The 13,248-nt window shown below is 42.3% G+C and overlaps 1 pseudogene; it reads left to right on the forward strand.

Annotated features, from left to right (window-relative positions):
- Positions 1-6,184: 6,184 nt before the first annotated feature.
- Positions 6,185-7,050, forward strand: LOC120099997 (acyl-protein thioesterase 1-like; annotated as a pseudogene).
- Positions 7,051-13,248: the final 6,198 nt, after the last annotated feature.

Here is a 13,248-nt window from a genome sequence, read left to right on the forward strand (position 1 = left end):
TATATATATATATATATATATATATATATACAGGCCATCCCTTCATCATTGGAACACTCTGTCCTGTTGTAAGCCTCCAATTCTCTTTCCTGCTATATTAGTTTTTATTCCTGTCAGTTCATATTTTGAGACAGCATTTTAAAATGTTGTTTTCTCCTTCATTAAACACTTATTTCTCTCTGGGATTCATGGCTGGTGCCCATAGTCACGGCTGTGCAGGAGGCTTAGACCAAAGGATTGCTTGAGGCCAGGAGCTAAGGCCAGCCAGGGCAACATGGTGAGACCCTGTCTTAAAATCAAACATGCTTGCTTCTTTTCCTATCCTGTCCTTGCCCTCCATTTCCCTCTCCCTCTTCCTTCCTTCCTTCCTTCCTTCCTTCCTTCCTTCCTTCCTTCCTTCCTCCTTTCTCTCCTCTCTCTCTCTCTCTCTCTCTCTCTCTCTCTCTCTCTCTCTTTCTTTTTTCTTTTGAAAAGGGTCTTGATCTATTTATTCATGGCTGTCTTGGAACTCACTATATAGACCAGAATAGACTGGAACTCAGAGATCCTTTCTCTCTCACAGCACAGCCAAATCAGACATGCTTTCTTGAACTCCTTAGTTATTTCCCTAATATGTCCCATGGATTCTTTTTCAGTAGAGCCTACTCTTCCTAGAAAGGGCTCTGTAGGGTATTGAACATTGTGGGCTATATAGTTTCTGTCACAACTGCCTAACTTCACTACTCTAGGGTGGTGGTTCTCAACCTGTGGGTGGTGACCCCTTTGATGTCAAATGACCCTTTCACAGGGCTCACATATCATATATTCCACACATCAGATATTTACATTATGATTCACAACAGGAGCAAAATCACAGTTATGAAAGCAACAAAATAAGGTTATAGTCTGGGGTCAGCACAGCATGAAGAACTGTATTAAAGGGTCGCAGCATTGAGAAGCTTGAGAACCACTGCTTTAGGGTGAGTTCTATCTTGACACAACTCTGAACAGCACTGATGAGTGCAGCACAGAGAGCTCTGCTTTTCACAGCACTGACCTTGGCCTCACCCTGGCTGTGGTCAGTGGGGGAGCCAAACAGTCTTCCTTACTCTTGGCAGGTATATCTTAAGGTTTCCAGAATAAAACAGAGAGGCCCCAAAGGCAAAAACATCCTAGTAAGAAGAACAAAAAGAGTCTTGTGATAGTTTGAATGAAAGTGGCCTCCATAGAGAGTGGCATTACAATGTCACTCTTTCTTCCTGCTTTCTGCCAATCCAGACATAGAACTCCTAGCTACTTCTCCAGCACCATGTCTGCCTGTGTGCCATCAGACTTCCAGCCTTGATGATAATAGATTAAACCTTTGAAACTATAAGCAGGCTCAATTAAATATTTTCCTTTATAAGAGTTGGTGTGGCCATGGGGTCTCTTCACAGCAATAGAAGAGTGACTAAGACAAGTCTGAAAGTCTATAAAAAATTTTTCATGTAATTCATGCACACCTCTGTGTGTGTGTGTGTGTGTGTGTGTGTGTGTGTGCATTCATGCATATGTGTCTGTAGAGGGAGGAGGCTTTTGTGAAGAAGGGGTTTGTTGGAAAAACAACAAGAAGGAGATAAGGGAGGATAATGAAGAGAAAATATGGTCAAATATTAAAAATTTTTAAATATACCAGCCCTGGAGAGATGGTTATGAGTCATCACTCTTCTTCCAGAAGACCTACATGCAATTCCCAGTCCTCATGACAGGCCACTCAAAGCCACCTGTAACTCCTCTGTGGGCACCTGCACACATAACACATCACACACACACACACACACACACACACACACACACACACACACACTCACTCTCATGCATAAAATAAATCTTTAAAAATATGTTAAAATTGTATACACACAAAATTGTGAAGGAATAAAAAGGAATCATTTCTAGCTATTCTCTGGAACTTTCTGTGGTGATCAGGAAGGTCTTGAACTCACAGAACTCCTCCTGTCTCTTCCTCTCACACACTACTGCCACCAGTCAGATGCTCAGCAGAATGCCATCTAGCAAACTGCCCCTGTCATCCCTAGTGCATTTAGTTGGACTGTTGTAACAGAACCCAGACTATAGCACAACTGAGTCTGATGGAACTGCCATGGAAGTCATAAAACTCAGCATGGAGACAATAAGACAATGCAAAGACAGCACCACCTGCCAAAACAAAAACAAAGACCTAATCCATCAAAGTCCATAGTTCTGGGAACATTTCTAAATCCACTAACCTTTCTCTTTGGCTTCTATAGTTCTGATTCTGACCAACTGTTCTTGTTCACTGAAGTATGTCAACACAGGGTATGGTGTGTGTGTGTGTGTGTGTGTGTGTGTGTGTGTGTGTGTGTAAAGGCTTGGATTATTCTGGGATCCTGAATACCCAGTGTAGTCACTAGCTGGCAAATAAAGACTTTCTATTGCCCTAAACCAGTGTCTGAACACTCCACATTTCCAGAGGTCCCACTAAGATCCCAGAGACAACACCTAGAAACACAAGGGATCTCAGATCCCCTCAGAGTGAAGGAAAGTGTGGTGATCAAGGAGCCCATATGGGAGTGTTCCAGGTCCCTCTGATAAGTCAGTGCCTAATGCTTCAGAGGAGTCTGATACCTCCATACCAAAAGGAAACAAATTAGAGTGTCAGCTGATCTGTCATTCCAGGGGTAAGTCTGGTTAAGGCACCTTGTATTTGGACACATAGGAAAGGCCCATGTGAGAAGTCACCAGATGCCCCTGTCTGTTCAGGTGTCTGGATATGGCCATTCCTGGTTGTCTTTACTCCTCTTTCTCTCCCTCCCTCTGTCTCTGTCTCTGTCTCTGTCTCTGTCTCTGTGTCTCTCTGTCTCTCTTTGTCTCTCTCTCTCTCTCTCTCTCTCTCTCTCTCTCTCTCTGTTTGGTTTCCTTATATTGACCAATGATATTCTCTGCTGTAAGACCACCAACCCAGGCTTAAGACCTGTGCCCTCTTGTTGGGGACTCAAATCTTTTGAGCTCTGCTGGGTCACGCATACACCCACCCTCACCCAGCCCTGCCCAAATAAAGCCCTCTGTCTGTCCTATTCCTCTGTCTGTCCTCTTCCCAGAGAGCATGTTAGTTTCATCATGTAACTCCCATTCAAGGTCAGATCCCTTTGTGGAAGTGTGAGGGGCCAAGCCTCTCCTCTGGGGCCATCTACTATCTATGTGGAATATACACAGGAGAAGGAAATAGTTCCCCGAGGAATTTTCCCTCTACCCCCTCACCTGCTTTAAACAACTCTAAAAGGGGGAAAAGGAAGTTCTGCTCTTTCTTCTTTCATGATTTATGTCTCCTTTCAACCAACGGTCCATAAAATTTGAACATTCAAAAGCCTACCATTCTCAACAAAACAAAAAACAAAACAACAACAAAAAAAAAAAACAAAAAGAAAGAAAAGAAAAGTAATAACTCCCACCCCTGCCCCCCACCCCCATCCTGCTGCTGCTGGACAATTAGGTCTGGATAATTTCCCTTCTGTCCAACACTGACCAAGGAGACTTTAAACAATTTTAGCTCGGTAATTTTTAGAAAGATTGAAGACAGCTGCTAAAGAGATTTGCTTTGTCACCCAGTCAACCTCAGATATAAGTATATAGATAGGCCCCAGTTACTAGAGGTAACTTAAAGGTGTTTAACAGCACAGAACCAAATGGGAGGAGGGAAAGCCACTGTCACTTTTTCCGGTAATGAAATTCGGTTAGACTTACTGATAGGCAGCAAAATTTTGGTGTCTTGCTTTCTGTCAGTCCTAGATGAAAGTCCTGCCCCCAGTAAAAAGATGCAGTTGGACTATATCTCAGATTAACAAAGAATATTTCCAGGGTTGTGGGCAGAAACCAACCTCCCAGGACTGGCCCAATGCCAGGTTCCTATAGTGGTTCCGCTAGCCAGTTCAGATTAAACAATACCCAGTGACCCTAGAAACAAAAAAAGGAAATCACAATCCATATATACTGGCTTAGAGAAACAGGGATCCTGGTACCCTGCCAGTCTCTCTGGAATACGACTTTCTTGCCTACGAAGAAACCAGAGACCTCTGATTCCCATGAGTCTGATTCTTCCAGAGAAGCAGGTATACGTGGCATTGTACCTGAAGGATGCATTCTTCAGCTCCCTGTTGGCAAAGGTAAGTCAACTATCTTGTCTTTTAAATGGACAGACGCAGAGGGAGGTTATAGTGGGCAACATATCTGGACCAGTTTTCCCTAATTATTTGAAAATTCTCTAACCTTGTTTGATAAGACACTAAATGCTGACTTCTGCCCTTCTATCAGAAGTTTCTTGGGGCCATATGTTTGCAATATGTAAATGACCTCCTCCTAACCTCTAAAATTAAATTTATGAAAAGGCCATTGGGGGATTGCTCCAAGAATTACAGACCTTGGGCTACAGAATGTTGGCTAAGAAAGCCAAACTTTATACATCAGAGGTTATCTATCTTAGCATCAGCTTTGAGGCGGCAAAAGAGCCTATCTCAGAGTGGGATTGCTGCCATCCCAACTCCAAAGACTAAGAGACAGACAGATTCGAGAGCTCTTAGGTATGGCTAAGTATTGCTGCCTTTAGATACCAGAGTTAGTTGAAATAGCAAGACCTCTATACGCCCGCGCAAAGAGAGGCATGGATCTCCCAATACAGACTGAGACTAAAACAAAAGGCATTCGAAGCTTTAAAAACAGCTCTGACTTTTTCTCCAAACCTAGCACTTCCAGATGTCTCAAAAACCTTTTCATCTGTTTGTCCATGAAACAAAAGACATTGCAAATGGGGTTTTAACCCAAAATTTGGAGCCACGGAAATGCCATGTGATATACTGTCCTAACAGTTGGACACTGCAGCCACAGGATGGCCCACCAGTCATTAAGAGTGGTGGCAGCAAACTCAGCAAACAACAAATGCTGGCGAGGATGTGGAGAAAGAGGAACACTCCTCCATTGTTGGTGGGATTGCAGACTGGTAAAACCATTCTGGAAATCAGTCTGGAGGTTCCTCAGAAAATTGGACATTGAACTGCCTGAGGATCCAGCCATACCTCTCTTGGGCATATACCCAAAAGATGCCTCAACATATAAAAGAGACACGTGCTCCACTATGTTCATCGCAGCCTTATTTATAATAGCCAGAAACTGGAAAGAACCCAGATGCCCTTCAACAGAGGAATGGATACAGAAAATGTGGTACATCTACACAATGGAATATTACTCAGCTATCAAAAACAATGCCTTTATGAAATTCATAGACAAATGGTTGGAACTGGAAAATATCATCCTGAGTGAGGTAACCCAATCACAGAAAAACACACATGGTATGCACTCATTGATAAGTGGCTATTAGCCCAAATGCTTGAATTACCCTAGATGCATAGAACACATGAAACTCAAGACGGATGATCAAAATGTGAATGCTTCTTTAAAAGGGGAACAAGAATACCCTTGGCAGGGAATAGAGAGGCAAAGATTAAAACAGACACAGAAGGAACACCCATTCAGAGCCTGCCCCACATGTGGCCCATATATATACAGCCACCCAATTAGACAAGATGGATGAAGCAAAGAAGTGCAGGCCTGACAGGAGCCGGATGTAGATCTCTCCTGAGAGACACAGCCAGAATACAGCAAATACAGAGGCGAATGCCAGCAGCAAACCACTGAACTGAGAATAGGACCCCCATTGAAGGAATCAGAGAAAGAACTGGAAGAGCTTGAAGGGGCTCGAGACCCTTTATGAACAACAATGCCAAGCAACCAGAGCTTCCAGGGACTAAGCCACTACCTAAAGACTATACATGGATTGACCCTGGACTCTGACCTCATAGGTAGCAATGAATATCCTAGTAAGATCACCAGTGGAAGGGGAAGTCCTTGGTCCTGCTAAGACTGAACCCCCAGTGAACGTGATTGTTGAGGGGAGGGCGGCAATGGGGGGAGGATGGGGAGGGGAACATCCATAAAGAAGGGGAGGGGGAGGGATTACGGGGATGTTTGCCCGAAAACCGGGAAAGGGAATAACACTCGAATTGTAAATAAGAAATACTCAAGTTAAAAAAAAAAAAAAAAAAAAAAAGGAGTGGTGGCAGCTACTGCTAGTCTAATGGAGAAGAAAAAAAAAAAAAAACCTGTTAGAGACCACTGAAGTGTGGATTGACTTCCTTCCTCTGTTTTGCTTTGGACCCCGCTGCACTGCATATATAGAGAGATTTAACCCATAAGAGATTATGCTTGAAAGGCTCCCCCAGCAGCTTCCTTAGCTCAGAGACCAGCAGTTGACAAAACTCTCTAACTGTTCACCACAGGCCCTCCTCCAGTTCTCTATAAACATTGTTCATGGCGCCTGAGCTCCCTTCAGTTTTCGACCTGCTGTCCATCAGTTAGTGGATGTGCGGCAACAACATGAACATGTCTGCCCTGATGCATACCTTTGTGCCTGCCGTCCAGAAGGTCACCACCACCGTTATTTTCCTTCACAGATTGGGAGATACTGGGTTTGATATTATTGGACTTTCACCAGATTCCCAGGAGGATGAATCTGGAATTAAACAGGCAGCACAAACTGTAAAAGCATTCCTTCTAACAGTTATTTTGGGAGGATTTTCTCAGGGGGGTGCCTTATTTTTATACACTGCTCTCACCACACAGCAGAAACTAGCTGGTGTCACTATACTCAGTTGCTGGCTTCCACTTTGGGCTTCATTTGCACAGAAGCCTATCAACAATGCTGATAGAGATATTTCTATTCTTCAGTGCCATGGAGACTATGACCCTTTAGTTCCCCTAATGTTTGGTTCTCTTACTGTTGAAAGACTAAAAGCATTGGCAAATCCAACCAATGTAACCTTCAGAATCTATGAAGGCATGTCGCACAGCTTACGTCAGCAGGAAAAGCTGGATGTCAAACACTTCATTGAGAAGCGCCTACCTCCAATTGATTGACGTCTCTAAGAGGCCTTGAGTAGAAGTTCATGCATCACAGTAGTAGAGTATAAACCTTTCTCCATGACTGATCATAAAACTTCTAATGTTTGCAGTGTTAAAATGTTTCACAAATACACACCAAGGAGACTAAATGATGTCTCCCTCATGGGAAATGTATGATCCTTTTAAGTTTTTATACATATATTAGAATTATACAATTCAGAATAGTCTAGTATTACAGTAGGTAAGTGAAGCAACTAGCTTCTTTGTCTCAAATTAATTCAGCAAAATAAAATAACACAAGCAGAGTTTTATTACATCATTTAAAAATTACTAGTATGCTCTCTGAAAATCTGTTCAGGTCTAAACAAGCTGTTAAGATGTAAGTAACTTCTTTTTTTATAATTTTTTTATTTTATTTATATGAGTACACTGTCGCTCTCTTCAGACACACCAGAAGGGGGCATCAGATCTCATTACAGATGGTTGTGAGCCACCATGTGGTTGTTGGGAATTGAACTCAGGACCTCTGGAAGAGCAGTCAGTGCTCTTAACCGCTGAGCCATCTCTCCAGCCCATAAGTGACTTCTTAAGTATGTGAGTTAGACTATAGTTTTACTCCACGAGTGTTCAGTCACCACGTAGTGTCTGTGTTTTTATGTTTGTATTCATACATACGTGACTGCAGTACCAAAGAATCAGAGGGTTTTACATTATCCATAGTAATAGGGATAATGCTCTTAAGTGTCAAAAAGTAATATTGCTCTCTTCAGTTAATAGCCCTTCTACTGGGGGACCAGGCTTTTTTCCCCTTCTATGGAATTTTTCTCCTCTCAAGAAAAAAAAAAGTAGGTTCTTTCTTTTTTTTATTTTCCATAGAAAACTAATATGGCCTCTCTGTCCCCCCCCCAAAAAAAATCTGTCACTATATATTATTTTGACATTCTGAAAGCCAGACCTACAGTATTTCCAATATAGGTAATGTAAAAAGAAACCACACATTACTTAAGTTTACATATTTTGAATAATTGCACCTTAGTTCAACTTTAGGCTGTAGAGTTACCAGAATCTTCAGTCCTGGTCATAATTCTGTGGTTTTATTTTTCTGTAACAAACTTAAAGGGTAAATGATATCTTGACATGTTTAGAAATACTTGTGACTGGTTTTAAAATATAGTTTCTTAAACATAGCAGAGTTTAAGTTTACATTTTCTGTACATGTTATGCTTAAAGTCAAATACAGTTCAAGATGAGCAATCAAGCTTTTGTTTCCTTTTTATCCGGATGACATACTAATTTGAAATTTCTATCTTCAGTAAAGGAGCTTTTGATAATCAGTCTCCTGTGCCAACAGTAAAATAACAAGCATTTGATTTTTAAATCATTGACATATTCAAAATACTGCTGAAAATTACTTAATTTATGGGTAATAAGGACTGGTTAGAACCCACATATATAAAACCCATATTTATAAATGTTACTACACAGTTGAATATGTTGCAAAAATTAGGGTTATTTCTGAATGGTTGCTTATCCTGATGTTTTCCAACCAACCAAGAAGAAGCATCTTTATAAACAGATGCTAACTGATATGGAGATCATTTGGTATGTCCCAGATAGAATGTTAACAGTGAAGCCAAATGTTTATGTCTGGATTTGAAACAATTTCAAACAATCATTTACTATGTTGCTTTACTTTGAAGAACATAAATTACTTGTTAGTCTATTTGTAAAAATGTATTTGGGGTAAGAAATATTGCATTGAATTTGTGTACTGTAATGTGGGGAAATGTCATGTTTTTCACAGTTTCATCAGTGTGAAGTAATATTTAATTTTGGCTTAAAAAAAAAGACTGTTCTTTGGACTATCTCGAAGATCTAGTCAATCTCTAAGTCCACCTCCAGTTTCCCCTTGAGATTAGTGATACCATCTGGGCCAATCGGGTACCCAAGGGGGTGATGGAACCAACCTGAAAGAACTCCATCTTCTCTCCATTCCTACAGCCATGAAGGGAGCATGCATTACACCATAGATCCAACACACCTGGGTCATGAGAACAGAAGCTATGGACTTACAATGCCAAATGGACTTTCTGTGGACTAGAGACCCATTAAAATCAAGTTTCCTTGGGTTCCAGGGCTTTTCTTTCACTCTATATCCTCCTGAGACTTTGGTTTGGTGTGAATCCAGGTCAAAGCCTTGACCTTGGAACTGAGGAAGACACAGGAAAGGTATTTACTAGTGTGACTACAGATCAGCAAACCATGTTCATCTTGACCTTTGCTCCCCGATACCCACTTTAGGTGTGTGGTTATTCTAGAGAAATGAAAACTGTGAGAGCATTTCTTTTAAGGCTGGAATACAGGGTCTACAATTCTATGCATGCCCTGAGGGTGAACCTCCTAGTCTCGGAAAACAAGGGAGTTTCCATCGCAACACTTTGTGTTATGAAACAGGCTTCCTGAACAATTTCTTCAAGGATTCTGGCCTTTGGGAAACAGGGAAAGCCTGGGACTTTCTGCCACAGGAAGACCTTGGGAATAGATTCACCACTATACAGAAGAACTTACCTCTGCACACCACTTCTCACACCTTTCTGTCCTAATAAAGATCTCCTATCCATGCCAAGTCCCTACCAATGCTCCCTTCTAAGACACTTAACACACCTGGGGCCCAAGTCAAACCTCCCAAACCTGTTCAGAAAGATGAGGGATCCCCATCCCCATTTTCCACTCTTGAAAAGGTCCATGACTTAGTCGTTCCCATTCAGAATCTGGTTGGGATTGCTGAGACCTGTGACCCCTGTACCACATAGGGATAAGAACTAACCAGACTGTCAGCCAATGGACTGACAAAACTCACTGTGACTTGGGGCAGGGGTGGGGGGCCGTGGGTAAGAGGGCTTACAATCAGCTGAAACTTGTCTAACATCCAAAGCCTTTAACCTGGGCTCGTCCTCTTATTCTGATTTGTTATCTGCCTTACAGGTTATTTCATCTGGACAACAGCAATATTAATGAGCTCCTGAGACTACCTGGTGGGCATCCTCTAATGGTTTAACTAAATGTGTTTCTTTTGATATGCTATATAATGGAAAGGGAAAAGATATGTTTTAATATAGACCCTGGACAGAGGAAAAAAGAATGGAACCTGTCCTCATCCGAATCCTAGTTGGAGCTGGCATAGCTGGGTCACAGCCATAGGTATGTCAGCCTTTCTCATGGGGTATACAAACCTTAAGAAACTAAGTGGATCGGTTGATCAGGACCTAGGTGTATTAAAGATTTCCAATTCTGAATTGGAACAGCAGTTAGACTTCCTAATGGAAATGGTCCTCCCAAATCAAAGAGGCTTAGACTTATTTCTCATGAGACAAGGGAGACTATGTATGGCATTAGGAAAAAGCTGTTGTTTCTGCACTTATCAAGAGTATTAAAAAAAAAAAAAACCTACCATGGTTGAGAAAAAAAACCTTCAAAGAAAGAGAGACACAAAGATATATCAGACGATTGGTACCAGTCTCTGTTCTCTTGACCAAGAGACCAGAAGGCCAGAAAGACCTTCTGGCTAAGTACTCTGCATTCAGCCCTAGCTGGGCCTTTAATTTTCATTCTGATTGGATTAACAGCAGGGCCCTGAATCTTAAACTATATGGCCAATTATGTATCAATTCAGTAAAATTAATAGTCCTTAGAAATGAGTACATATTTTTAGAACAGGATGAGTTCGTAATCTGACTTATTCACTAAGACCAGTGGGGAATGTAACAGGCCCCGAGACCTTAGCACAACCGACTCCATGATGGAAGTCCCATTCAAGCTGTGAAACTTGGCACATAGTACCTCCTGCCAAAGCAAACAAGCAAGACCTCATCCATCACATCCATAGCTCTGGGGAAGTCTCTAGATGCACTAACCTTGCTTTTTGGCTTCTATAGTTCTGATTCTGGCTAACTGTTCTTGTTAACTGAAATATATCAACCCAGGATGTGGGTTTAGTCCTTAGAAGCTCATCTTGAGAAAGGCTCAGGGTAACCCTGGGATCCCAAACACCCAGTGTGGTCACCAGTCAGCTAATAAAGACTTTCTATTGGCTTATCCAGTATCTGGGTAGTCTTCTCTGGTGGACACCCCACAACACTGTGACACTTTGATGTGTCATCACCATTTCACACAAATACCCTTTGACCTGTACCCTGTTCTAGACCTTAGCAGCTTTCTTCCTGTCCTCATCGCTCTCATCCTGGTCCTGATGCTGCAGACTCTCAGCCTTGGCTCTTACCCACTGCAGTCCTTTCTTGCAACCTCATTCATCCCCATGGTTTAAAACTCATCTGGATTTCAGACTGATGGCTTCCACTTTTCTAACTCTAGGGAGTTAGAACTCACCCTATGGGTTCCAAGCTCATATTTCTTGGTTGATGTCTCTACTCAGAGGTTAAACTTCTCAATCAGACTGTACAACACCTACCCTAATCCTTTCCCTCTCCACAACTTCATCCATCTACACAGTTGCTCAGACTGGAAACCTCCCCTCCCCCCACATTTTTCTGACTTACCAACTGAATCATATCCCAGCCCCATTTCTGTTTGTCTTCTTCCTCTTCCTCTTCCTCTTCCTCTTCCTCTTCCTCTTCTTCTTCTTCTTCCTCCTCCTCCTCCTCCTCCTCCTCCTCCTCCTCCTCCTCCTCCTCCTCCTCCTTCTTCTTCTTCTTCTTCTTCTTCTTCTTCTTCTTCTTCTTCTTCTTCTTCTTCTTCTTCTTCTTCTTCTTCTTCTTCTTCTTCTTCTTCTCATACCAGATCCAACACAGTGTGGCCTCATGGCATCTGTTAGATATCTTTATCTCAGTCAGCAAAGCGACTCACCCGCTTAGCTCCATCTCATATCACACTGCTGATGGCTGCTCTCTGAGCCTAGCAACAATCTCTCTACCCATCTACTTCCCAAGGCAGGTTGCCACCATGCCAGACATACACATCCCAGTTCCGTGGTGGCCCAGTGTCTCCAGCCACCACAAACTCTCTTGAACTCAATTAAATCACCATATGAAAGAACACACAACACAACAACCTCTGATCCAATTGATAAGATATAATTGGCCACCTAGACATACAAAGCCTTGTACACATCCATCCCTTAAGAATATTCATAACAACCTGTAAACGTGCAGAGAGGAATCTTAACATCGGGCTCCACGTTCTCTCGGCTGCTTCTTCCTCATCTCCCCCTCTCTAAAACTTTTCTCCTGCCCATCCTTCCTTCTTGTCCAATGACAGGCCTCATTCTGTCTTGTACCTGTCTTCACCTGCGTAGTGACATCATCCTACAGGAGCTCTGCAGATTAACAATTCACCACACACATTTCCTTTGCTTCTACATTTCCTTTGGGCTTATATAAAGCTGAAGTAGTTCTACTAAATTTTCCATCTGTGAAGGTAAAACACTGAGGTTCCTACTCTTTTTTAATATTGTTTCTGCTCTTCGTAACAGAGCCTCGTTCTGGTGCTATTGAAGTTCTTAGAATTTATCTGGATTTTCCAAAATTTGTTTGTTTTTGAAACAAACAAGTAAGTAAAAAAAGAACTTTTATGGGGCTGCGGAGATCAGTCAGCAGTTAAGGCCTTTTGCTCTTCTTCCAGAGGACCTGAGTTCAGTCCCCAGCACCCAGCACCCACAAGGGATTCCAGGGAATCTGATACTCTCTTCTGGACTCTATGGGTATCTGCATATGTAACACATATATATACACACACAGACAGACACACAGACACACAGACACAGACACCAGACACACAGACACACACATACACAGAGACAGAGAGAGAGAGAGAGAGAGAGAGAGAGAGAGAGAGAGAGAAAACAAAACAAAATAAAAGGTACAATATCTTAGTCAGTGTTTCTATTCCTGCATAAAACATCATGACCAAGAAGTAAGTTGGGGAGGAAAGGGTTTATTCAGCTTACACTTCCACATTGCTGTTCATCACCAAAGGAAGTCAGGACTGGAACTCAAGCAGGTCAGGAAGCAGGAGCTGATGCAGAGGCCATGGAGGGATGTTACTTACTGGCTTGCTTAGCCTGGCTTGCTCAGCCTGCTTTCTTAAAGAACCCAAGACTTCCAGCCCAGGGATGGCACCACCCACGATGGTCTGGGCTCTCCCACCCTCCTACCCTTGATCACCAATTGAGAAAATGCCTTACAGTTGGTTCTCATAGAGGCATTTCCTAAAGGGAGGCTCCTTTCTTTGTGATAACTCCAGCTTGTGTCAAGTTGACACACAAAACCAGCCAGTAGATGCAGG

The sequence above is a fragment of the Rattus norvegicus genome, chromosome 1, assembly GCF_021556685.1.
Source record: "Rattus norvegicus strain SHRSP/BbbUtx chromosome 1, alternate assembly SHRSP_T2T, whole genome shotgun sequence".
In the NCBI taxonomy this organism is placed as follows: Eukaryota; Metazoa; Chordata; class Mammalia; order Rodentia; family Muridae; genus Rattus; species Rattus norvegicus.